Here is a 362-nt window from a genome sequence, read left to right on the forward strand (position 1 = left end):
TGCAGGAGGTAAAGAGTGCAGAGCAAGACTGGGTTCGTTGTCATGAGAACTTGAGAGAGAAGGCATGATGGCTGATTCTACTTGTTTTGCTGCTCAATGGCTTCAGACAGAAGAAAAGTGGGACAATATCAGGCAGGCACTGCCATTCCTACTGGCCTTTCCAAGCACCTCCAGTTCTGGTGGTTTGCTTCCACTTAGTAGGCAATAACTGAACATATGCTCTGAGTCTCAAACTGTGCAGAGAGATGAGTGAAGCGTAACAAGTCAGATTTTTTTTTTTTTTTTTTTTTTTTTTTTTTTGGAGAGGTTTTCGCTATAGGGTGCGTGTGCTCGCCAGACAGACAGAAAGAGACATAGAGACA

This window comes from Tupaia chinensis, unplaced genomic scaffold (assembly GCF_000334495.1).
Source record: "Tupaia chinensis unplaced genomic scaffold, TupChi_1.0 Scaffold000045_1, whole genome shotgun sequence".
NCBI classification, from domain to species: domain Eukaryota; kingdom Metazoa; phylum Chordata; class Mammalia; order Scandentia; family Tupaiidae; genus Tupaia; species Tupaia belangeri.